We start from the raw sequence: 26,291 nt of genomic DNA, 5'->3' as shown, positions 1-26,291 counted from the left end.
AGAAATTATAAATTATTAAGTATTGTGCAGCAGGCTTAATCTAATAATTTGGTTTAAAAAAATTACTTTTTTTCGGGGTACAGTGAAGCTATTTTCTCCAGTTCTTCCTGAAATTGTTCTCTTCTTAGAATCTTTATTGACTTTTGAAAGTCACACATCCAAGGGAGCAGTAGCAGGAAGTACTTTCCCATGCAGTTCCTAATCAGCTGAATATTGTTCTCTGCGTTTTTAATGCCACTCACATACTATCAGTCCTAGGACGTATATTCTTTGCTTCTATGGTCTTATGTTAGGTCTCAGTCTTTTAGTGAGTCTATGCCTCTGGACTGTGAACTTCAAAAGGATTTCTGAGTTTTATTTCTCCCGCCTTAGGTGGGGCAGAACAGCTACAGCTGACTGGAGTTGGTCATTTCCCTTCCCTCAGGTTAGCTAGGTTCTGATAAAACCCAAGCTGGTGAAGCCTGGTTAATTAGTTTTCCCTGAGGACAGGCCTTATTCAGAAGAACAGAGTGCTCTGGCGTATTTCAAAAGGGTTCTGTTTTCCCTTATCCCACTGGAAGCTTGAAAGGACTTTTCTCTGATATTTAAGGTTAGAACCCGGTTGAGTAGCTGTAGGTAAATCAAACAACATCTGGGGGCCTCCAATGACCGGGTCCCCCTGTTCTTTTTAACTCTGAGAGCTGTCCGCACTGAGCCTACAGCAAGTCATCAATTCCAGTTCTGGTTCTCCTCCCCCTGCTCTGGTTCCAGTGGTTTCTGCTGAGAAGTCTGATCAGGTAAGCTGAGACTCCTGTGTTCACCTGTCTGTCTCTCCAGTCTTGGGGGCAGAGTTTTGCCTCATTTCCCCCCCTCGCTTATGGATCCAAGAAGAGCTGTTGATTTTTCATTCTGTTCAGCATCTTATTTGTTCAAATGGAGTGGAGACTTCCAATCTCCTCACAATGTGGAAGAGGAAACTGGAAGTGACATTTATTCTTTGATTTACATTGTGTCTGATACATGAGAGAAAGAACATTACTTGAAAATGATGTGGGTCTTGATGAGCATTGTGCAATAATTCCTGTTTAAATATAAGGAACTAATCTCAGGTTATGCTCCAGAGAATTAAAATTTAATCTTTACCTGCAAATATTTTTATCTTGTATTTTCAAATAGAAGACATCGACTTAAGGTAAATATTAAAAGAACGATCTAAACTGGGCTTATTGCTTTGTTGTTGAATATGAATATGAAATATTTGCCTTTGAAGCTTTTTAAAAAAAAATCACTGAGTATGTACACTGATGGAATTATCGACAAACTTTTTTTTAGCATATGTATTTTTGAGTGACTGATTTACCTCTTGCATCTATTTAAAATAATTTTCATTGTTCAGTTCTTTTTGGTGACATGTACCTGTACCCACAGAAGTATTCCAAACTTTGAAAATAAAGCCTAGAAAAATGTTTAAAAATAAAGACTAGTGAGAAATACATGTTAGAGTAGGAAAGTTACTTAAACGTTATCTTGTCCAGTGTGGGGGCCTGGAATTGGCCACCCCAAGATATGTCTCTTTGGCATGAGGATCATTTGGGGCTGATTGCTTTTAATAAACTGTATACAGGAAAGCAACTGAAAAGTAGAATTTACTTACCCTTTGTAAGAGACATTTACATTGTAAAGGAAATCTCCATCTGTAAAGGTGTCTCCCTCTCTGTACCAGGAAGAAGGGGGGATGACCTTATCTGTAGAAACTCTTATCAATACAGAAGGCAAGGACTTAAATCTGCATAATAATCTTATACCTGTTTATTGTGCTTGTCCGGTAACCTCCTGTAACTGACTCCCCCCCACCACCAACATCCTCCTTTGTCTTTAGCTGTGGAGGATATTTAAGGTGGGGACTTCAGCCATTTTGGCAAGTTACTCAGCTTGCCTGAGCCTCTCCCATGTATATATGTTATAAAGCTTTGTTTAATTTTCTCCTGTTATTCTGTCTCATGTGAATTTAATTCGTTCTCCGGCCAGAAGAACCCACATTGGGTAGAGGAAATGTCTTCCTCCCCTACACCAGTTTCCCCCAGTTGTGTTAAAATACACTAGTTATGGGGGTAAACAAGTATTTCTTCATAAATACAGTAATGTGTCTCCTAACGATGGAGATACGTTCTGAGAAACGTGTTGTTAGGTGATTTCATCTTGTGAATATCATAAAGTGAATTACACAAACCCAGATGGTATAGCCTACTACACACCTAGGCTATGTGGTACTAATCTTAAGGGACCACCATCATATATGCTGTTTGTTGTTAACCGAAAACTTACTATGCAGCACATGAATGTAAGCACAAAGATTAATGGGAAAAATAATTTCACTAAATCACCAATGATGAGGATTATTTTACGCTGGTTACTTTTAAAAACTGCCAAAGGGAAGGAGGCTCTGAGGAGTAGAATTTGCTTGCCCTTTGATGAGAAACATTTGTATTTGTGAAGGAAGTCTCCATCTGTGGAGGTGTCTCCTTCTCTGCACCAGGAGGAGGGGGGATGACCTCATCTCTAAAAACTCTTAATGGGGATAGCAAGGACTTAAGTTGTTTACTGTCTGGTAACCTCATGTAACCCACACCTCCAACCCCCAACATCCTCCTTTGTCTTTAGCTGAAGATAATATTTAAGATGGTGGCTTCTGCCATTTACTTAATCCGGTTTGATTCTTGTATGAAAGTTATAGGACCACCCAATAACCAGACCCCACCTGCACTGATACCATTTTAACAACTTTTTTTTACATATTCTTTCCTTTGTCTTGTAAAGAGATAACTCACATACCTACGCCTTAAATTTAGCCCTACCCTCAACCCATGTTTGCAGCAGGTCTTCCTTCCCATGGGTCCTGTCCCCATGCTATTCCACACTATTCTCTAAATAAAAGAGCACTACTGCCAGACCTTGAGAGTCCAAGAAATCTTTCTTTTGACTCCTCGGCTCACCGACCCCACATCACCCAAGATGTTGCTAGTCCTGCCGTAACTATTTGCGGTCACTAGGCAAGCTACATAACTGAACTTCATTCTTCTTTTGTAAAATGTAGGCACTTTGTTCCTTAGACATCAAAAATGTTCATATAAGAGAAATACATCTGTGTTGAATAATATCCTTTTGCATCTTGTGTTTAAAAGTATCTTGTTGACAAAAGTATCATATAATTAATAAGAAGGAGTTCATTTTTTTTTATATATTATAACACAAAGGGGCTTTTTGCCTACAAGCAATATGAAATTTTATATCACCTTAACATGATTAATTGTAATAAAATTAAGCATTACAATTCATTTAAAATGGGTGAAAAAAATTTTGTACATATATCTAGATATGAAAAGTCCAATTGTTTTAGTTTCTACCATGACATTTAAAAAAAGAAACTTTTCTCTCAAAAAGCTGAATAGGAATAGAGTCACAAATATGCCTATACAGAATTAGGATTCCTTTTCTCTTCCATTAATCTAATTCACTTTTATTGGGAAAGCTCTGTAATAAATTCATCTGTGCACTGTGGAAATGTCAATGAATGTGATAAAGGAACTTCTTTGGAGATTTATCATAGGATGTAATTTCTGGATTTTACATTTTGTTGCACTGTGCAGTGTCACAGATAAAAATGCTTTGGAAATTGCTGTCTCTTAGATGATCTTGAAAAATCTGAAAGGTCATGAGTCTCCCCTCTGTGACTGTTAGATAATAGCACGGCAATACCTTATAAAGAATAATTAAACTAAGACATGAGATCATCTCTCATGTTCATGTGCATTTTCTTTTATTTTTCGCCAAGAGGTTTAAAAGTGTATGGCTCATTGACATAAATAAAAAGCATAAAGCATATTCTATGGGATAAAAGAATTGTGCATAAACCAGTGTGTTTAATCTAAACAACAGGCAGTTGGGAAAATATGAAATTCCTGAATAGCAGTTTTTATATCAACAAAAGACGAGCCAGTCCCGCTGCTCCCAGATACCTTGGTATTTAATTGAGGACAGTTAATAAATGCACATAAACATTATGTATGATATATGAATGTAGCAAAAATATCTATTTTTGTCTAATATTATTAAGTTTAATTGAAATAGGACCATGGACACACTCATCTAAATAAAAGGGACTCGGGGGCCAGCCCCATGGCCTAGTGGTTAAGTTCAGAACGCTCGGCTTTGGTGGCCCAGGTTCAGTTCCCGAGCAAGGACCTACACCACTCATAGACCATGCTGTGGCAGTGAACCACGCACAAAATAGAGGAAGATTGGCACAGATGTTAGCAAACGGGGAATCTTCTTCACACACACAAAAAAGGACTAGGACATTTTCTTTAGTTTTTTAAAGTATTTTGATCTGGCGAAATTAATAATACTGATGTTATTTAACTTCAAGTTTAAACAGATTTTGATTCTGGATATGAAAAGTAGACACTATAAAGAGGCTTTAAGATACAAACTTTAACCTCCATAGCTGTGTAAATGGTGGAACCTCATAAAGAATTAGCTTATATTGTTGCCATAATGACTGTCAACCCCAAAAGAGAGTAACACACCACTAAATGGTGTTCCAGGAAGAACTGGTTTCCTCACAAAGATAGGACAGGAACTGAGAAGCAAGTAGCATAAGAGCTTAGTGAAATTTATGAAACAAATTTTATCTTTCCTTTAGTTCTTAAAAACTGTGTTTGTTTTTAATGCTTAACTCATTAAACTGGAGAGACATCAGCAATTTCACAAAATCAGAAGAAGGAGTACAAGACAAAGACTTGAGTAGAGGAGATAAAACACAGAAAAGATCAGGCAAAGGAAAGTAAAGTGGATGTGTGGACAGATTTTGGGGCCCCTCTCCCTGGTCTAACAGGGGAATCTACCAAGTAAACTGCATAGGCGTTAAGTGAGTACAATAAAATCCACGCTGTGCTGCGAAGCAGCCACGGACCATCTTCAGCCTGTGTCAAAGGAACTTGCATCCCCACACCTCATGACGAAGAGGCCAGCTGGACAGATCCACAACAGGAAAAGAGAAAAGGTACCTGCTCTCCCATTTCCCAGCTGCATTTCTTAGAGATCGAGGGAATAACTAAGGACCCTGGTTCTTGCCTCCCTCCACATATAGATAACATCAGCATCTCTGAGCTTGCTTGATGTATAACCAAGGAATTCTTGTTTATGTTACCTTCAATGTATAATCTAGAGAAAAATCCAGATGTACTCTGTCCCTTTTTTTTTGACATATGTGAAATCTAGTTGTAAGTCTTTTTTCTTTTCCTCTTCCCTGCACCTGCACTGTTTGTGAAAGAGAGATAAGCTGCACTTAACCTCACACTCCTTGGAGCAGCTCCATCAGAGCGATCTGTTGTTTTCCTGGTGTTTGAACTCCTCACACTGATTATTGAATAAACTCCTTCACAACTATCACCTAGACTCTTTATTTCAGCTGACAGGTGCTGTATGGTAATGTTTCATTCTTCTGTCCATATGTGGTGGAGCGGCTCATGGTCTCCTTGGGTCCTAGAATTTCATGGCAATGGAATGGTTACAGAATAGCAAAGAACAAACAGAAGAGTGTCCAACGTTGAGAAAATAGAATGCACTATTACTTAAGGCAGTTTTGTGGTTGAGGGACAAAAGTATACTTCTGCTATTTAATCTCAATAGTTTAAAGGGTCTGAGATTTTATCCTACTTGCAAGCTAAATTAGTCAGCTATAGTTGCAAAGCTGCTGGCAGAAGACAAGACTGCTGGACCAGCAACAAAAGATGACTTCTTGCTCAGAGCAGTAGTTATAGCCAGAATATCAGCATTTTCTTATGATGTTTCTCTGAGCTCCTATTTACAAAGGGTGGCTAAAGCAGGGTCAGGTAATACCTGGACACACAATGGGTTGCATTACAGGAAAGAAATTCTGATTGTAGAAAATCGTGACCATTTAAAATGGACTTCAAGCAAATGTGCCTGACCTTTGGTACTGAGGGAGAGTGTTAAAAACAAAAATCTTCTCTTTGCTCTGGAAAGAGACACTATCTTTGTCTACCAGGGCTATTCACTACAAAAACATCCTTGGAAAAAGAGTTGGGAAGCAAAGGGCAGTTCCTTTTCTTGCAACATTGGCCAAAATATGAGAAATCCATAGAGAATTGCCCTAACATCTATTCCTTGTTTCTGTACTGTCTTGTCTTCTGGCCATGACTGTGCCACTCCATTGGCCACTCAGATTAATCCGACCAAAAGAGAGTGCAAGAAAACCCATTCTTTATATATAACATTGAATTAATTAAGGCTATTCTCAGCAGGATTCCAACCTGAAGTACTAACCTAGAAAAAGTTCCACAGGGTCCCCAAACTACCAGCTGAACAAATCTCCTTACCATCAAGGTACACCTTAGAAATCTAGGAAGCTTTCTCTTTAAGATTCTGTATTGACCTTTGTACTTTTCCTGAGGCATTAATCCAGGTATCGGTATAGCAGTTGCACAGACTCTGCCTTGGCCCATGAGAAGGATGTCTAGGACAATTCTGTCTTCCACACTAACCCTGGCCAATCAGTTGAGGCCGAGGCGAATGCTTTCCAGCTCTGAAGGGATAGCATTGATCCCTTCAACTAGCGTCACAGGCAGATTTCATTCCCACTTTCTAATTTAATAATTCCTATAATAGTGATAATTGTTCACAGTTTGCACCTAAATTAGAATTCAGTTATCCTTTGGGAAACTCCACATAACTTAGGGTACTCTGATTTGGGAAAAACTTTCACATTCATCTGAAGTCTAGTCATCTATTCCTTAAACACTTTTAGGTCTCTTAAGACTGACCTCAAGGGGCAAGTCATAGTATTTTTGGAAGAGGATTAGTTGATGCCTGGCTTCCACCAAGAACAGTGGTCCTGGGAAAATAAAATGATTGGTATTTCTGGGGCCCCTCAAATGGGACCCACATCAGTTGGGGAGCGAAAGTTCACCCTGCCTCCAAAGTGACACCCTGGCTGGTTGGTAGACCCTTAGGGTCCCCAGTTCCTTTCAAACTGGGTCAAATCTTTTGTTTTTAGAGGGATTCCTTAAGAGACATTACTATGATCTGTCCCTTGTGCCATGACATCACCTGGTGGCATTCCACACTAAGGAATGATGGGGGACAGCTTTGGGAGTGGGAATGTGGCAGAAAATTGGAAATACTGGTGTTTTGCATGGGAGGTGCAGTTATCTTGGACCATCTAACACCAATAGACTGTTCTGATAGACTTCACAGAAAGGTGAAGAATGAAACAGAATAGTGATCACATTGTGTTCAGAGCTTTTTGTTGGAGGATGGAAAACCAGTAGTCAGTTAAAATTACTACACTTTCAACCATTTTGAAGAGGCGTACCAGAGTATTTTCCTTGGAAAGGAAGATCAGTAATGTCCCCTCCACCTATCCCATACCTGCTAGAATCTAAGATGTTTTCTCCCCAGGTGTCTGGCTTGTTACTCTTTAAAAACGTTCTGTTTTATCTGGAAATACAATACATAAAATTATTTCTTCTCCTTTTAGTATCAAGGATTTAGAGTTTCTGCTTTAAACTTGGAAATCCCCGTGTAACACTCCTTGGTTCAGTCTGTCTTCCATTTATAATCTCATTTTTCTAGATTTACTACTTCTCTATTTCCTTTGTGGGCTTATGACTTAGCTGAAATATTACTAAGACCAAAAGCTACCAAAAACTTGGAGAGAATTCAACGACTAGCATTATTTTCAAGTTTGGTACTCGTGCCTGACAGTATTATGAGCAGCAGGCTGATCTGAGTAATGCTGGCTGAAGGCAAATCAGAGCAAATAGAACAAAGTGCATCAGTGGTAAATACAGCTGAGACATGTTCGGTGTGGCTAGAAATTAGGCATGTCACAAAGAAAGGCTGCATCAAAGTAACAATACACACACTCTCACACACACATTCTACTACTGTGTATAACAACATAATTCTTCCTTTTTTGTTTTGAAGATTGCTAGAAAAATATGATGTCATGATCAAAGACTCAGAGTTTGAAATATTATGACTTTTTGAGCATCATTCAAGGCCTTTTTTAGTGGTGAGTAAGATTGGCCTTGAGGTAACGTCTATTGCCAATCTTCCTCTTTTTATTTGAGGAGGATTGTTGTTGGGCTAATATCTGTGCCAATCTTCCTCTATTTTGTATGTGGGATGCTAACACATCATGGCTTGTGCATAGGTCTGCACCTGGGATCCAAACCTGCAAACCCCAGGCCACCAGAGCAGAGTATGTGAACTTAACCACTACACCACGGGGCCAGCCCTGAAGACCATGTTTTACACATGACGAAATTGAGGCCGAGGGAAGTTATGTGGTTGTTCCCAAGCTATACAGTTAGCGGTAGGGTTTGTACTGCAGGTCGCTACCTTAACCGCCTCTCCAAGGTCCTTTTCTCTATTTCTGAATAAGAGCACATCCTATATTCCTAGCAGTATTCTAAGCACTTTACAGTGATAACTGATTTTATCCTTCAACAACATTATAAAGTATATTAATTGTCCCTACTTACCTATTGAGGAAACTGTGGGACAGAGATGATGGATGATTTCCCTATGGTCACCCAGCAAGTGGTAATCTGGATCAAGAAGGCAGGTACTTCAACCATTCAGTTATGCTGCCTCTTATTTGCTAATAATGTTTAAATGGAGATTTTATTTAGACAATGGAAAGACTTTATTTACTGACAAGATGACTGGTCATGTGCGCTTTCTTTTGAGGAATTTAAATATTTTCACCCAAACACTATAGAATTAGAGAGCATAGGTCATCCCCAGTGATGTTTTTGTCCTATACGACTGGTTCTCAACTGGGTGTGGTTGTGCCCTCCCTCTGGTGAGCACTTGGAAACATCTGGAGATGTTTTTGATTGTGACAACTGGACGGGGGGAGGAATGATACTGGTTCTATGTGTTTGCTGCTTAACATCCTACAATGTATGTGACGGCCCCTACAACAAAGTATTATCTGGCTGAACAAGTCAATAGCGCCGAGGATGAGAGACGCTGTGCTGGACCTGGTTTGGCGAGGCTGATTGTGGTCACACTAGGACTCATTCACACTCTACACTGAGCATACTGGTCAGAAGCATCTTCACTAACATAGTCTCTCTGTGTGTTCTGTAGGGGTGGGATAATGATGGAGAGAGAAGAGTGAAACTACAAAATATTGAAGCAGATTCTCATGACTAATTTCCCGGATTTTTTCCCCATTTTCTAATCAAACTCACATTCATCCTTCTGTTAAGAGTCCCATTATCAATACAACATGTTTGTGAAGTCACTATTTTTAGGCAATTCCTGTATCATAAGACTCAAATAAAAGGTTCTCATCCACGCACACCTGAGTTAGACATATTGTTTTGCTTATCTGTAACTGGATTATTTGAGAAGCGCAATTCTGTTATTGTGATGAATCTTTGCACCCCAGGCCCAATCCCCACATACGTATACCCTCCGTGCACAAGCATGTAGCTGGCACTTCTGTATTTCCTAGGAACACTCAAAGATCAGAAAGAAGTTACTTTAAGCCTATGAATCTATGTGTATTTTTTAAACTTAAATTCTTTGACCATCATTTTATTGGTAAACTAGAGGGGAAGATGAAACAGAGAAGTGCTTTTGAGAATAATGGTGGTCAAAAAAAAAAAATTCCTGTGGCCTGGAGAGCAGATAGAAGTTTTTTCAGCTGTGTGCTTTGAATGTCAGGATATTGGAGAAAATGAATGCTATTTGTTCACTTGTAAATAGTTGGAAAATACTGACAGTATGGAATATTTTATAAGGATTTTTATCTATTTATATGGACTCAACACATAAGTTTAAAAATGTGGTCTTTGTAAGACTTCAGTTTAACTACATATATAAATTGCTTCTCAACTTGAAATATACATGGGAAAGCCCCTGTGGATAGTGACACAGGGGGTGGGGGCCCAGAAGGAATTATGACAAGGACACTAAAAAAGAGCTGGGAAGTTAACAAATGCAAACTTAATTCTCTGGGAGTGCAAGCAAAAGGATAAGCAGATGAGAGGAATTTATAAAATTTTTATAAATTGACAGGCACTTAAAAATACTGATGCTTGTAAATGTCACAGTCAGAATAGTTAAAGAATTTGGAAAAAATGACCACATACACTGATTTGACCTTTGTTTTATAAGAGCAGAGATTTTCACCATGTCTTCTTATATAATTGATTACAATGCGCTGTTAAAAAATAGCATTTTTTAATCAAACAGTAAATGTTGGCCTTATCTTTTTACTTGCACTCCCAGAGAATTTTCTATTCATTTTCAAAAGGATTAAAAAAGAGTATTTTTGATCTTCACTGGACTTGTGCATTGGAGTGGCATTCATTTATGATTCCTAATGAAAGAAAAATCTTTCCCAGGTAATTTCCTATTTTCTATATACAGAAACAATGTTTTTGGACAGACCCATAGCTCACATGGAGATTTGGCCTTTCACAGGTTACAGGATAAGTTGTACTCCATTCAAGTGGAGCAGCATTAATCCTATTTTCATAATTCCACTTTGAGAAATAATGAAATTTTAAAATTATATGGTCATTTGTGAAACATAGGGAGAAAAACTTTGTCACCCCATGGGCATTCCTCTATATCATGTAATTTTCTTTCTATTGCTAATATTTTCCCTCTTACTTTCCCTTCTGAATGGAAGGTAACTAGGTTCTGTTAGGGGAGAATTTGGAAAGAACAAAATAACAAAAACCTCAGGCTCTAATTTGTCATGTCTTGGAAGAAATTAGGTGGCACTCTCAAGTTAGGTAATTTGAGAAGTGTTTAATGAAGGGACTATTTACAAAGATGTCAAAAGAATGTAGGAAACCCTGAGGCAACTGGCGAGTGTGTGTATGTGAACGGGAACTGGGGTGCTGTGTTGTTAGACTTGATGGGACAAGAAGAGGAAGGGTTGACTATCAACACCTGGAAAAAGAGGGCCTGTCTGGAGAAGCTGACCTTTCAGTAGCCAATGTCTTAGTTAATCCAGGCTGCTATAACAAAGATACCACAGACTGAGTGGCATAAACAACAAACATTTATTTCTTGATGGTTCTGGGGCTGGAATTCTGAGATCAGAATGACAGTTTGGTCAGGTTCTTGGTGAAGGCCCTCTTTCTGCTTATGTCCTGCATGCACTCAGGGAGAGTGATCTACTGTCTTTTCCTCTTTTTATAAGGGGACTGATCATATCATGAGGGCTCTATCCTGATGACCTAGTTACCTTCAAAAGGCCCCACCTCCAAACACCATTACATTGGGGATTAAGGTTTCAACATATGAATTTTGTGGGACACAAATATTCAGTCCATTGCAGTCAGCTAGTGTCATTTCACAGGAAGGAAGGCTCGTCACTCTCCTCCTTCATTTTAATTTCTTAGTATTGCCTGAAACGGATCAGAAGCCAGAGCGCAAAGCATACATTGATACAGTCCGGGAGCACAGAGCAGGATAGCAAAGAGTGGAATAATCTGGTGGAGCAGATGAAAGCTATCTAGCAGAATCTCAGAGAGAAGTCATAACGGAAGGAAAATGAGCTTTGTGGTTATGTTCTCTGGTTACGGTACTCAGTTATGAGGAATCTGTTGAATGCATACTTAATGTAGCAGAAGAGGCAATTTTCTATGGGACATAAAATTAAAAAGTAACTGCTAAATTTTCATGCTTGAATGTTTATAGAACCCCAAACCCCACATGTCTAAAACTAAAACCCTCCAAATTACCTGTTTATCATTTGAATTGTATGTCTCATTGAATAACATTTCTGTCTACAATGCGGCCGGAGCCAGAGACCTAAGATTATCCTTGACTCTTTTTTTCCCTCTTTTTCCTCATCCAATTAATTATTAACTATAATCAATTCTACCACCTAGGTATTCACTACTTTCTCTCTCTTAGAGATGTTAACTTCATCTTCAGCTTTACTTCAGGACACTATCATCTCTCGACTGGATGGTACTTGTCTCAGAGCCTCTGTCTTCATTTCAATGCATTCTCTCAATAAAACCAGAACCAACATTTTAAAATGTGAATCTAATCAATCATTTGCCTACTTAGGGCTGCCCAGTGGCTGAGTGGTTAAGTTCGCCCGCTCCACTGCGGCGGCCCAGGGTTCGGATCCTGGGCGCAGACATGGCGCCACTCGTCAGGCCACGTTGAGGCGGCGTCCCACATCCCACAACTAGAAGGACGTGCAACTAAGATATACAACTGTGTACGGGGGGGTTTGGGGAGATAAAGCAGAAAAAAAAAACCAAAAAAGATTGGCAACAGTTGTTAGCCCAGGTTCCAATCTTTGAAAAAAAAGAAAGATTGGCAACAGTTGTTAGCCCAGGTGCCAATCTTTAAAAAAAAAAAAATCATTTGCCTACTTAAAGCCCTTCAATATCTTTCTTTTGCCCAAGAAACAAAATTGAAAAGCAACTAAATTGTGTCTCTGCTACCTTCTTCTTCCTTCTCCTGGCTCTATTTCTACATCCCACTTCCTGTCTTCTAATCATCGGTTGTTTTAATCCTGGCATCAGCATATTCATCCTAAAATCTTCCTGGGTGTAAAGGTTAGCTCCTGCATGAAAGACTGTCTGTCATTTCTTTTTCTTCTGTCGAGCTTCCTGTGTCTTGATTACTGCTTCAGCACTTTCCTTTATTATGGTTTAGATAAATTATCAGGCTCATGTTTGATGAGCTGTCAGGAACATTGAGCCTGTATGTCGGCAACCTGGCCATTTGCTAAAGGAGCAAAATGACAAAGATTCTCTTAGAAGCTTCACGGATTCAAGAGATCTAAGTACAATTTAATTGTGTCCCCAAATGAAAACCAGAGTTACCTAAAAAAGAGAAAATTTAGGGAATTTAACTTAGGCTGTAGTATTTAGACCTTCAAATGGGGAAATGTGGAGTTTTCAGATAAGAAAAAATTTGTTTCTGATAAAAAAGTGTGATTATTTCTACAGATGATGTACATTTTTCGTTATTTGTTATATTTCATTTGGTAATTGAATTTTTAGATATTTTTAGTTCTATTACATAAGAAATGTAGGTTATTCAAAAATTCTGTTTCATTTTAAAACAACTGGTTTTTATTTAATTTTATGTTATAATTGATAAATGTTATGTCATATGCTGCATAGTAGATTTACATCTTTGAGATGTCCTGAGACAAACCATCACTCGGATTTTGGTGATTGCTTGTAATTACTCTAAGACCCGTCTCTTGCTGTAGAAATAAATTCAAGGAGTTTTATTTGTTGAGTACTTAATATATTTATCAAGATAAGCACCTATAAAAATGAAGAACTCTTATAAAAGCATACTTAGTCATAACTTAAAAATGAAATTCACTAATGAATTTGTTGATGCAAAATTGATCTTACTTGTTCAGTTGATGACTTTCGTAGACTATGCTAATGAAAGAATTGCACTTCACTTATAACAATATCATGAATAAAATAAATGTCTACCACAATTGCAACTGAATGAAAGAAACTCATGAATATTAATGTTCAAAAAGAGAGGTGGGCAGTTTGCCACTCTGCGCCCCCAAGGCTATGAATCCAGTATTGAAATCAACTGAAACAATCCATTAGAAATCAACTACTCACTACCCATATTGTGTTTTGCAATTCCAGCCTAACACTGCATTTAAAATAGGCAATCTAAACTTGTTCCCACTGGATAAGAATAAGCCCCGAAGAACTACTTTTTAAACGTTGTATTTCTCCCCAGAAACTGGACTTCAAAGATATTCTGAACACACCATAAAGTTTCGAACTTCAGTGCCCTCAAAAGCCTCACATGGCTCCCATTGACATCAATCAGAATTTTATGTGCATGGACTGAGGGCAAAGGATAACCATTTATATGATCGACAATATGTTTGATGACTAAAAAAGTTGTCTGAAATTTACTGTGCTGACTTTATACTCTGTAAGGACACTGTTTCAAAGCTCACCCAATGTCTAAATATGGTGGGCAATATTAGTTTAATTTCAAAATTTAAAAATTTAAAAGGAATATTTTTATTTGCAATTTGAAAGTCATAGCTGAATTAACTGAAATATCATAAATATTGAAGGGATTTAAAGCAATCTGAATTTTTTCTTAACTGAGATATTTCTTTGCATACAAAGCACTGTTTTATTAATATCATAAATCCTTATGCATATAAACAAATATTACATTTTTTTCACCTAAATATCAGTAATGAACAGCAGGAAATTTTCACCAAGTAAATAGGAAAATATTTCTTCCATTGTAAGTACAACATTAATTGAAAAGAAAAAGTCAGGATGTATTTAAACTAATACTTCAAATCCTATCAGCTGGTTATACCTGGTATTGTTTCACATAGTTTCAATATCTTTGGGTGTCTGTGTTGTAGGTTTACACTTATTCATTAGAAATTGTATACTCACAGATTGAGTTCTGTCTTCTATAAGAGATATTTTAGTGCTATTTTGTTCCCTGAGATACTACGGAATTCCTGCTCTGCTGTCAGATTGAACGATTAAAGGTAACTGTAGTGGAGGTGTCTTCTCAGCTTTGCACTGTTGACATTTCGGGCTGGAAAACTTCCTGCTGTGGGGGCCTGCCCTGTGCATTGTAGGATATTTAACAGAATCTCTGGCCTCTACCCACTAGCTACTAGTAGTACCTCCACCCTAGTTTTGACAACCAAAACTTTCTTCCTACATTGCCAAATGCTCTTCTGCTATAGAGGAATTCATTTCCAACACTGTCTGCATGGTTCGTCTCCGTGGATGGACTTCCATTTTCAATAATTATTCAAAGGGTTTTTTCAACTTTAAAGAATCTCTTAAAATGCAAGTATGATTGGAAAAGATAAACTGTGTTGTTTTCAGCTAACTCCTTAGTGAAGATTAGTAGTTCATAATGCTTTTAACAAAATAATAGGATGTAATATAAGGAATAGAGCATAATATAGGACCATGAGAGTCAGAAAACTAAAATTGTAGAAAAAGTTGGGAAAAGGGAACTAAGAAACCATCAAATTTAACCTTCAATGACGTTCACTACCTGGGAACTTTCTGTTATACTCAGGGTTACAGTTTATTATGGCCAAAGGATACAGATTAAAATCAGTAAAGGTGAAAGGTGCATAGAACAGAGTCCAGGAGAAAGCAGGGGCGAGCTTCTAATTGTTCTCTCCCAGTGGAGTCTTAGGGAAAGCACCTCATTCTGTCAGCAATGATATGTGACCACCAGGGAAGTTCACCAGGGCCTTGGTGTCCAGGGATTTTATTAGGAGTTGGCCATGCATAAGACAAGTGCTTACATGGCTGACAGTTGCTCAGTCTCCAGTCCATCTCTAGGTCAACTAATACCGCATAGCCCAAGATCCCCATCATAAGTCACATTTTTATCATAGACTATCTGGCCTGGCCCCAAATTTTCAGGTAAACAGAGACATTTTTCTCAGGCAAGACATTCCAAGAGCTTAGAGGTTATCTCCCCAGCCAGTCAGGGGCCAAATCGTTATTTGGAATGTGCAGAGTTTGGACAACCCAGGCCCACTGCACAATCCTTTACTGTACATATTCCCTTCCACACAACATCCACCAGGTCGCTGATGCACAGTCTTACGAATGCTGGGATGTTCCCCAGCTCCTCAAGATTAACTTTCTGTTTCAATGTCATTATGTTTAAATATATTGCTATTAATGAAATTATTATTATATATGTTTACCCACATGTGTAATACAAGTAGAAGCATCCTATATTACGCTGAAAAAGAAACTCATTGAGTGCTAATACATGTTGTTTTCTGTGTGATAAACGCTTTGCTTTACATAGTTTAATAATTTAATGCTCACAACAACTCTTGGCAGTGATATGTTGAACGCTGGCTGCTCTGCTCCTTGTTTGTGAGGGCCAGTTGTCAAATTTTCAGGAATTTTGTGAGCTGGTTGAAATTACATTAAAAGCTTGATGTTGGTCATGGTGATAATATTTACAACTTAGAAATTGGAAAATAGTACAAATCAGAATTCTCCCCACCCTCAAAAAATCAATAGTTAGGGGCCAGCCCAGTGGTGCAGCGGTGAAGTTTGTATGTTCCGCTTGTTGGCAGCCCGGGGTTCGCCGGTTCTGATCCCGGGTGTGGGCTTGGCACGCCATGCTGTGCCACATATAAAGGTGTCCCACATATAAAGTAGAGGAAGATGGGCACAGTGTTAGCTCAGGGCCAGGCTTCCTCAAAAAAAGAGGAGAACTGGCAGTAGTTAGCTCAGGGCTAATCTTCCTCAAAAAAAAAAAAAAAGAAGAAAAAAAAAACCCCAATAGTTAAATATTTTAACCAGAGTGTCACTGACTATGAGGTGGGCAACATTTTTACATCCTAGTGACAGAGTCATGGAATACACTTGGTTTTCAAGACATAGTCTAACTCATGTAAATGAATCCCCTTGGAAAATGTGTGGTTTTGATGGTCCACTTCCTAGTCAGAAAGAAGGAAAATCACCTGTTAGTCTGCTCCTCCTCTGGCAACTGAAAATGGCCTCTACCCACTGGCCAGTTCTTTTACCAACTTTTACTAGAAAATCACTGGCTCAATTTTTGAAATTACATATTTTTTAATATATATATGCAACAAATCCTTTTGCTGTCTTTGATGCTTGCCTCAACTTGTCTAAGCAAAGTCTTTACACACCAACACCTGCACTCCCTCCACCACAGAACCCTATAATCTCATTTCCCAGATACAGGAATTCTTGCCTGCTATTATATTGTGTTGTCAAATTCCATTTGTCCTTGCCATTGCCCAAATAATTGAAGTAGAGTATTTTAAACTGTATTAAATTGTCACTTCACATTTCACTTACCTTTTTCAGTTGAAACTCATGTGAAAGATATTTTCTAATTCTCTTCTACAAGACATCAATAGAGGGAAATGATATTATGAACAGTTAAGTACCACCAGATTATATATTGGTTATATAAAGGGTTATGGTTAGGATTACGGTTAACTATTATAACTAATAATTCTCTTATTATCCCTTTATTCAATTATAGAGCTAAATAAATATTCTTAGTTCATAAGGAGTCTCCATTTTCCTTTGCTGAATATATGGTTTTACTTTGACACTGAAGTTTGTACCATCTAGACACCATGTTTATATTTTGAGTTAGGTAGGAGTCCATTTTTACTTTCCCTCTGAACTGGGTCCATTTTCACAGTGTAATTTTGAGAATAACCTCTTCCATTCATAATTTTTAGTGATGCCACCATTATTAGCTGTTAAATTTTAATATATACTTATGCATCTGTCACTGTGCTTTCTATTCTCCTCAATATAATTATTTTCATGTTTTTAAAAACACACTATGAATATTATTATAATATTGTAATCAATATGGCATTGTTCTTTTTTTAATTTTTATTTTTTTCAGATGTACATCATGTTTCGAATTCTGTATACATTACATCATATTCACCACCCGAACACTAATTATAGTGCATCCCCTCACATGTGACCCTAATCACCCCTTTTGCCCTCCCCCCTCCCCCCTTCCCCAATGGTAACCACCAGTCCAATCTCCAATGCTATGTGTTTTTTTTTGTTTTGTCGTTTTTATCTTCTACTTATGAGTGAGATCATATGGTATTTGACTTTCTCCCTCTGACTTATGTCACTCAGCATAATACCCTCAAGGTCCATCCATGTTGTCACAAATGGCTAGATTTCGTCATTTCTTATGGCTAAGTAGTAGTCCATCACGTATAAATACCACATCTTCTTTATCCATTTGTCCCTTAATGGGCACCTAGGTTGCTTCCAAGTCTTAGCTATTGTGTATAATGCTGCAATGAACATAGGGGTGCAAGTATCTTTATGTCTTTGTGTTTTCAAGTTCTTTGGATAAATACCCAGCAGTGGAATAGCTGGATCATATGGTAGATCTATCCTTAATTTTCTGAGGATACTCCAAACTGCTTTCCATAGTGGCTGTACCAGTTTGCACTGCTACCAGCAGTGAACAAGGGTTCCCTTCTCTCCACACCCTCTCCAACATTTGTTGTTTCCTGTCTTGTAAATTATAGCCATTCTGACAGGAGTGAGGTGATACCTCATTGTAGTTTTGATTTGCATTTCCCTGATAGCTAATGATGTTGAGCATCTTTTCATATGCCTGTTGGCCATCTGTATATCTTCTTTGGCGAAATCTCTGTTCAGATCTTTTGCCCATTTTCTAACTGGATTGTTGGTTTTTTGTTGTTGAGCTGTATGAGTTCTTTGTATATTTTGGATATTAACCCCTTATCTGATATGTGGTTTGCAAATATCTTCTCCCAATTGTTAGGTTGTCTTTTCGTTTTGTTGATGGTTTCCTTTGCTGTGCAGAAACTTTTTAGTTTGATGTAGTCCCATTTGTTCATTTTTTCTTTTGTTTCCCTTGCCCAGTCAGACAGGGGACTTGAAAATATGCTGCTCAGACCAATGTCATAGAGCGTACTGCCTATGTTTTCTTCTAGAAGTCTCATGGTTTCGGGTCTTACATTCAAGTCTTTAATCCATTTTGAGTTGATTTTTGTGCATGGTGTAAGGGGATGGTCTACTTTCATTCTTTTGCATGTGGCTGTCCAGTTTTCCCAACACCATGTATTGAAGAGACTCTCCTTTCTCCATCATGTTCTCTTGGCTCCTTTTTTGAATATTGGCTGTCCATAAACGTGTGGGTTTACTTCTGGGCTTTCAATTTTGTTCCATTGAGCTGTGTGTCTGTTTTTGTGCCTGTACCATGCTGTTTTGGTTACTGTGGCTTTGTAGTATAATTTGAAATCGGGGAGTGTGATACCTCCAGCTTTGTTCTTTTTTCTCAGGAATCCTTTGGCTATTCGGGGTCTTTTGTTGTTCCATATAAATTTTAGGATTCTTTGTTCTATTTCTGTAAAAAATGTTGTTGGAACTTTGATAGGGATTGCGTTGAATCTATAGATTGCTTTAGGAAGAATGGACATTTTAACAATGTTAATTCTTCCAATCCAAGAGCACGGAATATCTTTCCATTTCTTTGTGTCTTCTTCGATTTCTGTCAACAATGTCTTATAGTTTTCAGTGTACATGTCTTTCACCTCTTTTGTTAAGTGTATTCCTAGGTATTTTATTCTTTTTGTTGCAATTGTAAATGGGATTGTATTCTTCATTTCTCTTTCTGCTACTTCGTTGTTAGTGTATAGAAACGCAACCAATTTTTGTACATTGATTTTGTATCCTGCAACTTGACTGTTTTCATTTATTATTTCTAAAGGTTTTTTAGTGGACTCTTTAGGGTTTTCTAGATACAAAATCATGTCGTCTACAAAGAATGACAGTTTCACTTCTTCTTTTCCAGTATGGATCCAGTTTATTTCTTTTTCTTGCCTGATTGCTCTGGCTAGGACTTCCAATACTATGTTAAATAAGAGTGGTGACAGTGGGCATCCTTGTCTGGTTCCTGTTCTTAGATGGATAGCTTTCAGTTTTTCTCCGTTGAGAATGATATTTGCTGTGGGTTTGTCATATATGGCCTTAATTTGTTAAGGTATTTCCCTTCTATACCCATTGTATTTAGAGTTTTTATCATAAATGGATGCTGTATCTTGTCAAATGCTTTCTCTGCATCTATTGAGATGATCATGTGATTTTTAGTCTTCATTTTGTTAATGTGGTGTATCACGTTGATAGATTTGTGGATGTTGAACCATCCCTGCATCCCCAGAATGAAACCCACTTGATCATGATGTATGATCTTTTTAATGTATTGTTGTATTTGATTTGCTAGAATTTTGTTGAAGATTTTTGCATCGATGTTCATCAGTGATATTGGCCTGTAATTTTCTTTTTTTGTGTTGTCCTTGTCTGGTTTTGGTATCAGGATAATGTTTGCTTTGTAGAAGGAGTTAGGAAGCCTCCCCTCCTCTTCAATTTTTTGGAAGAGTTTGAGAAGGATAGGTATCAAGTCTTCTTTGAATGTTTGGTAGAACTCACCAGGGAAGCTATCTGGTCCTGGACTTTTATTTTTTGGGAGGTTTTTAATTGCTGTTTCGATCTCTTTACTGGTGATTGGTCTATTCAAATTTTCTATATCTTCTTGGTCCAGTTTTGGAAGGTTGTATGTTTCTAAGAATTTATCCATTTCTTCTAGATTATCCAATTTGTTGGTGTATAGCTTTTCATAGTATTCTCTTATTAGCTTTTGTATTTCCGAGGTGTCCGTTGTAATCTCTCCTCTTTCATTTCTGATTTTATTTATTTGAGCCTTCTCTCTTTTTTTCTTGGTGAGTCTAGCTAAGGATTTGTCAATTTTGTTTATCTTTTCGAAGAACCAGCTCTTGGTTTCATTAATTTTTTCTATTTTTTTTTAGTCTGTATTTAGTTTATTTCTGCTCTGATTTTTATTATTTCCTTCCTTCTGCTGATTTTGGGCTTTGTTTGTTGTACGTTTTCCAGTACCTTTAGGTGCACTTTTAGATTGTCTATTTGAGATTTTTCTTCTTTGTTGAGGTAGGCCTGAATTGCTATAAACTTCCCTCGCAGAACCACTTTTGCTGTATCCCACAGATTTTGGCGTGTCGTGTTTTCATTTTCTTTTGTCTCCAGGAATTTTTTTATTTCTTCTTTGATTTCTTCATTGACCCAATCATTATTCAGTAGCATTTTGTTCAATCTCCACATTTTTGTGGCTTTTCTGGTTTTCATTCTGTCGTTGGTTTCCAGTTTCATACCTTTGTGGTCAGAAAAGATGCATGGTATTATTTCGATCTTCTTAAATTTATTGAGACTTGTTTTGTGGCCTAATATGTGATCAATCCTGGAGAACGTTCCATGGGCATTTGAAAAGAATGTGCCTTCTGTGGTCATTGGATGGAATGTTCTGTATATATCTATTAAGTCCATCTGGTTGAATGTGGCCTTTGAGGCGAGTGTTTCCTTATTGATCTTCTGTTTGGATGATCTATCCATTGGTGTAAGTGGAGTGTTAAAGTCCCCTACTATTATTATGTTACTGTCTATTTCTCCTCTTACGTCTGTTAATAATTGCTGTATATATTTAGATGCTCCTATGTTGGGTGCGTAGATATTTACAAGTGTTATATTTTCTTGTTGGATTGTTCCCTTTTTCATTATGTAGTGCCCGTCTTTGTCTCTTATTACAGTTTTTGATTTAACAATGTACAGTGTACATTGTATTTTTTATGATATAAGTCTTGCTACCCCTGCTTTCTTTTCTTTGCCATTTGCATGGAATATCTTTTTCCATCCTTTCACTTTCAGTTTGTGAGTGTCTGTAGGTCTGAAGTGTGTGTCTTGTATGCAGCATATACATGGGTCTTGTTTTTTTATCCAGTTGGCCACCCTATGGCATTTGACTGGAGCGTTTAGTCCATTGACATTTAAAGTAGCTATTGATAAATATGTATTTATTGCCATTTTGTCACTTTTTCTTTTTTTGGGGGGATGTTTTAGTAGTTCTTCTCAGTTCTTTTCTTTTTCTCTTGCTCTCTTCACTTGTGGTTTGATGGCTATCTTTAGCAATATGTTTGATTTCTTTTGTCTTACTTTTTTTCCTGCTTGTTATAGGTTTCTGGTTTGTGGTTACCATGAGGATCCTATTTAATATACTAGGCATATAACAGTCTATATTGAGTAGATAGACTCTTTAGCTTGACCTCTTTCTAAAAGCTCTACTTTTTCACTCCCCTCCTCCCACATTATATGTTTTTCACATCATATATAGTCTTTTGTTTAGTGTGTGTATCCATTACCCTTTTATCATTGAAATAGGTAATTTTAGTACATTTGTCTTTTAACCTTCATATTACCGTCACAGGTAGTTGATCTGCTGCCTTTACTATACTTTTACCTTACAAGTGATTTTATTGCCTGTTTTTTCTCATTGTTGTTTTGTTTTTTTTTTTTTTGATAATTTTTTTTCTTTTATCTCTATTTGTGGTCATTGCTTTCCCACTTAAATAAGTCCCTTCAGCATTTCTTGTAGAACTGGTTTCTTGGTGATAAACTCCTTTAATTTTTGCTTGTTTTGGACGCTCTTTATCTCTCCTTCCATTCTGAATGACAGTCTTGATGGATAGAGTATTCTTTGTTGTAGATTTTTTCCTTTTAGCACTTCAAATATGTTGTGCCATTCTCTTCTTGCCTGTAGGGTCTCGACTGAGACGTCTGCTGACAGCCTGATGGGCTTCCCTTTATATGTCACTTGGGGCCTTTCTCTTGCTGCTTTTAGGATTCTCTCTTTGTCTTTAATTTTAGACATTTTGATTATAATATGTCTTGGTGTGGGCCTCTTTGGGCTTCTCTTGTTTGGAGCTCTCTGTGCTTCCTGAACTTGGATGTCTGTTTACTTCCTCAGGTGAGGAAAATTTTCCTCTATTATTTTGACAAATAAATTTTCTGCCCCTTTGTCCCTCTCTTCTCCTTCTGGGACCCCTATAATCCAAATGTTAGCATGCTTGATATTGTCCCAGAGTTCCCTTACACTGTTCTCATTCTGTCTAATTCTTTTTTCTCTTTTCTCTTCTGCTTGGGTGATTTCCTCTAATCTTTCGTCTAGCTCACTGATCCATTCTTCTGCTTCCTCTACTCTGCTATTGAGTTCCTCTAGAGAATTTCTCATTTCAAGTATTCTATACTTCATTTCTGATTGGTTCTTTTTTATATCTTCCAGTTCTTTGCTGATGTGCTCACTGTGTTCATCCATTCTTCTCCGCATATCTGTGAGCATCCTCATTATATTTTGTTTGAATTCTTTGTCAAGGCGGTTGCTAGTTTCTGTTTCACTTAGTTCTTTTTCTGGTGTTTTGTAGTGTTCCCTTGCTTGGAAAGCGTTCCTTTGCCTCCTCATTGTGCCTCTTTCTCTGTGCTATTTTCTTTGTACTAGGTGAGTCGGCTATGTCTCCTGATCTTGGAGAAGTGGCCTTATGTATGAGATGCCTTATGAGGCCCAACAATGTGCTTCCCTCTGGTCACCATACCATAAGAACCAGGAGTGACCCCTTTGTGGGCTACTTGTGTTCTTCTGCTGTGGCAGGGTTGCTCCCACTGCAGGTACCCAAGGAGTCTGGTCTTTCCTTCCCTGGCCAGCTATTTGTAAATCTGGTTTGAAGGGGCCTCAGCACTGTTGGCTACAAAGTCTATTAGCACACTCTTATTGCAATTGTCCTCCTAATTGGGTTGGTACCCAATGTAGCTGGTTGATAGGCTCAGGGGAATACAGTTGTGATAGGCCTGAGGCCAACAAGGCTGATGTCAGTTCTCTTAGGAGTGCAGCTGAGTGGGGCTAGCACTTGGCATGGAGGCACTCAGTTGTTTCAGGCTTTGGAAGGTGGGGCTGATCTTTTTTATGGCTATTTGTGAAGCACAAGTCTTCTGCCGCTGATAAGCCTCACCCCCCACTGGACCACATACACTGTCAACACAGTCCTGGTCCGTGCACACTTCTCAACCCCATGGAGTGTACCCCAACGCCACACTGCAGAGGCCCTCACCTCTGTCCCAATGCCCCCCACAGTTCACCTGGTCCTCACACAAGCCCTGCCCCACAGAGGCAGACACCCTTGCCTGCCTGTAGAGGATCAAGGCACTCAGTCAATGCAGGCTGAAAAGTAGCCTGAGGGCTTGCTGTTAGGTGGGGCCAGAAACTAGGGTGGGTTGCCTGCCCTGGCTGAACTGGATTAAATCTGTGCTCTAGTGGGTGTGGCAGACCCCTGGGCTAACAGCCCAAGGGATGCACCTCAATGGCCCCCACCGGTGTCCATATCATCATGCCTGGACCAGCTTAGAACAATGGCCCCTACCAATGACTCAGTCTCTGGAGAGGATCCTCCTCTCACCAAGATGCCCCCAGAGCCCACGAGGTGAGTCTCGTTTCACCAAAGACACTCAGCCTTCTCTCTGGTGATTTTAGGTGGCTGCAATGAGTGAGTTTGTGCATGGGCCCTTTAAGACCTGGATCTTTTCGGCTTTCAGCCGATAGCTTTTCTGGGGTGTCCTCGCTGCAGTTAATAGCCAGCAAAGCCAGATAGTAAGACCCCCTCTCAGTTGGGCTGAGTCAGAAGGATGGTTATAGCAGTATTGCCCCCACTTGGGACCTCACTCCTCCAGGGAGGGCTTCGTACCTTATAGTGGTTCCCGCCTGGCCAGCTGAGAAGCTGCACTGCTCCCAAAGGTGGCTTTTTTCCTCTCCTGCCAGAGTTACTGCCTCTTCTGCTTTTGTCAGGACTGTCCCTTGTCGTGGGGATTCTTTTTATCCAGTTTTCAGTTTTCAATCCAGGATGATTCTTCCCAAAATTGTTGTAACCTGGTTGTGTTCATGGGAGGAGGCGAGTTCAATGTCTGCTCACAGCGCCATCTTGATGAGATCTCCTGGCATTATTCTTAATCTTTATTTTTATCGTAGTTTCTCTTAAGGCTTATATTCATATGTATTTATTGAATAAATTCCTCATCCATTCCAAAACCACCAAATCCATTTAACAATAACAGCAAGCATAAAAATCTACCTATTTGGTTTCTAATGAAACAGGAGATAAATAGTGTGTTGCATATGAGAAATAGTGGTATATCACTTGCCTCAAATCGGGAAAGAGACATCAAAGAAAGATGTGTGTGTGTGTGTGTGTTTAACCACTAGGTATTTTAGCTACAAATTTTGTTATCTGAAAATGTATTCTTATTTTTCAGTTTTTCTATTAATAGGCATTGATATATTACAGAATAGTGATCAGATTATTTGAGAAATTAGGATATTATGGCCCAGGAAGTTTGTACAAATTGTATCTCATTTTATATCAATGTTGTTACTAAACATATCAAAAATAAAAATGGAGATTCAAATTGAGAAATAGCCTTTGTATTTTCCAAATAACCCAGAGTTTCATATATGTGTTGTGGTAAATATTTTATGCTTATTAGTTCAAAAATTTTTTTAAAAAAGAAAGAAAAAATGTCAACCCTGTCACTAGCCACATCTTTGGACATTCACAGTTCCAGAAATAATGTGTATGAATTCTGACTCAATTATTCTTCTAATCCTAAAACCATATACATTATTTATAAAAATTTTTACTAATAATGTAAAAATTCCTAATTCTGTCATGTCAGAATCTACTTTGCTATTATTATTATAATATTTTTGCTGAGGAAGATTTGCCCTGAGCTAACATCTGTTGCCAATCTTCCTCTTTATTTTTTTTTATTTGAGCCACCACCACAGGATGGCCACTAACAGATGAATGGTGTGGTTCTACATCCAGGGACTGAACCCGGGCTGCTGAAGTGGAACATGCCAAACTTTAAGCACTGGGCCATCAGAGCTGGCCTAGCTATTATTTCTTAATGTCTAACAGCAGAGGAGATATTTTGTAATATACCAGGCATCAGTTTTACATCTAATTCGATCACATGTACACTTTGTTCATCAAAAATTTAAACTGAAGCTAACTGCACTGTTTAGATGAATCTAGCACATTCTATTAGATCTTCAGTTTCCAGTAATACCTGTGTAGACCCAAAAAACGTGGCATTTTAGAAAAAGAGAAAAAAATCACATTCTCCGACACATTCTTCACTTTGCACAGGAGATGCGGGTTGTCATAAAAACAGTTGGATTGTTTTCATATTCATACATTATCTTTGTTAGACGAGAAAAATAAATTAAAGAGCTTGTCACAGATGGCTGAGAAAGGAATAACCCGGGAGGAGACGGCGTTCATCTGGCCACATGCACAATGGCTGCGGGTTTCTCCAGCAGGCATTGGGATCTATCCACATTGGAGTAGGATGCTGCCTACAGCTCCACTGACCTCTAGCACATTGTCCATGTACAGGTTAGCAACAGTTGCTGTGGGTGTGAGATAGGGTACAAAAATGGGTAATTTCATTTATGTCTTTTCCATTTTACTTTATTTTCAAACTTCAACGAACCACACATTTTTGGGAGATAAATGTTTTAAGCTTAGTATATATATTTGTGTGTGTGCATGCGTTTGTGTGTATTTGTGTGTAATGTACCCATATGTGCGTGGTTTTGTGCTTTATGGACATAATATACTAGACTTGGTGCTGGTATGCCTCCTACTTAAATAGAGACAGCCTAGTGTAAACAAACTAATTTATGCCTAGATGTCAGAAATAAGAGTAGTACAATATTTCTTAAATCTCAGAGTACATGCATTCCCACCCAAGAAGCTGACCAATGGTCCTGCTGAAACTGAC

At 38.3% G+C, this 26,291-nt stretch overlaps 1 long non-coding RNA gene across 1 annotated transcript in view; it reads left to right on the top strand.

The window, feature by feature from the left end:
* Window positions 1–500: 500 nt before the first annotated feature.
* Window positions 501–26,291, top strand: part of LOC123278368 (uncharacterized) — a 103,214-nt gene continuing 77,423 nt past the window's right edge. The window contains exon 1 of the long non-coding RNA XR_011495286.1: window positions 501–776. This is a non-coding gene — a long non-coding RNA (uncharacterized lncRNA). The remainder of the gene's footprint in view (window positions 777–26,291) is intronic.

Source organism: Equus asinus, chromosome 18, assembly GCF_041296235.1.
Source record: "Equus asinus isolate D_3611 breed Donkey chromosome 18, EquAss-T2T_v2, whole genome shotgun sequence".
NCBI lineage: Eukaryota > Metazoa > Chordata > Mammalia > Perissodactyla > Equidae > Equus > Equus asinus.
Note: the sequence above shows the minus strand (reverse complement) of the source record. Positions and strands in the feature narration are given on the sequence as shown.